General features: G+C 49.3%; 1 non-coding gene across 1 annotated transcript; it reads right to left on the reverse strand.

Moving 5' to 3' along the window:
* Nucleotides 1–1,122: 1,122 nt before the first annotated feature.
* Nucleotides 1,123–1,196, reverse strand: Trnat-ugu (transfer RNA threonine (anticodon UGU)). The gene has a single exon. It is a non-coding gene; the product is annotated as a tRNA-Thr (tRNA).
* Nucleotides 1,197–1,781: the final 585 nt, after the last annotated feature.

Consider the following 1,781-nt stretch of genomic DNA (forward strand, 5'->3'; position numbering starts at 1 on the left):
GAAACCTGGCGAGCAAGCTACACCGCGATGCAGAGTGCCTCTCTTGCAGATTCTGCCACTTGAGTTTGCTAAACATCTTCGTAACGCTATCACGGTTACCAAATAACCCTGTGACGAAACGCGCCGCTCTTCTTTGGATCTTCTCTATCTCCTCCGTCAACCCGATCTGATTCGGATCCCACGCTGAAGAGCAATACTCAAGTATAGGTCGAAAGAGTGTTTTGTAAGCTACCTCCTTTGTTGATGGACTACATGTACCTGGTCCTAGTTCAAATTTGCCAGACCAATTAAAGACAAGAGTCTCGCTGGCTACCACTCTTGATGTGGTTTTTAAGCGGTTCCCCACATCCCATTAGGAGAATACTTGACTGGTACTTACGTCACCGCCTCAGGTACAAGTTAAGGCTCTGAGGACTTAACTTCTGAGGTCATCAGTCCCCTAGAACTTAGAACTACTTAAACCTAACTAACCTAAGGACATCATAAACATCCATGCCCGAGGCAGGATTCTAATCTGCGACCGTAGCGGTCGCGCGGTTGCAGACTGTAGCGCCTAAAACCGCTCGGCCACTCCTGTCGGCTACAAGTTAAGCAGAAATTAAGAATTTATTCTAGGCACAGAGACATAGGGGACCCTGATTACATCCTGGTTGGTGAATAGGACCCTGATGACGTGAGATGTTTAGTTTCCTTACATTTGTTATCAGCAGCAGCAGACATCTGTGGCTGATGAGGCGCTACTCTACTACTGTATACCATTCTTTATAGCTCCGTACTCACGCACAGTCGATATGCTTGCTGGACTGCTGGTAGTGCTTCTAAAGTCACGAGTAGTTTCATCCGCTCATTTTACGTCACTTCTTCCACCTAGAGTCCAGCGATGCTCGACGGCTCGTCTAGTCTCCATGCAGCTGTGGCTTTTCATTCACGTTTCCACTTCACAGTCACGTCACCAGCAGTTGATTTAGACAACTTTATATATGAAGGCAGTAACTGTTCTCGAAAGGACAGATACTGTTGATGACCATGCAGCTTTTCCCTGGAATAAATGATGACTAACTGAAACCCTCAGCTGCCGACAGTTGTTTGTGATATGCCTCTTTGTGAACAGCTGAAAATGTGTGCCCCGACCGGGACTCGAACCCGGGATCTCCTGCTTACATGGCAGACGCTCTATCCATCTGAGCCACCGAGGACACAGATGAATAGCGCGACTGCAGGGACTTATACCTTGCACGCTTCCCGTGAGACTCACATTCCCAACTGTCCACAATCCTACATATGTAATGTACCGTATGGACATTTGACCACCCACTCAGCACGAGATCCCGGGTTCGAGCCCCGGTCGGGGCACACATTTTCAGCTGTTCACATTGAGGTATATCAACAACACCTGTCGGCAGCTGAGGGTTTCAGTTAGTCATCATTTATTAGACAACTTTATAAGAACTGAAAGGTCCCTGATGGATATGTCACTCTAGTGACATCCACGCCTAGTCCACTTTCGAGGTCACTGACCTCCCCTGACGGACCCACTCTGCTGGCACTGATTCACTACTGACAGCACAGTGCTTTCTCCCTCCTTTTATACAGGCCTTCTGCACCTCCCAGCGGTATCAGCAGCCATCCGGTGGACCGCACTTTAAAACACGCCCGCCGGCTGTCAAGCCGCCACGTTTCCTACAGCCACCACAGCGGCCTGAGGCCGCTGCCACGAACCCTTACGCTGCTGCTAATAATGTGCAAGCATTTTCTCTCCAGCGGCGGGTCTACGTAAGTTC

Source organism: Schistocerca serialis, chromosome 5 (assembly GCF_023864345.2).
Source record: "Schistocerca serialis cubense isolate TAMUIC-IGC-003099 chromosome 5, iqSchSeri2.2, whole genome shotgun sequence".
Taxonomy (NCBI): domain Eukaryota; kingdom Metazoa; phylum Arthropoda; class Insecta; order Orthoptera; family Acrididae; genus Schistocerca; species Schistocerca serialis.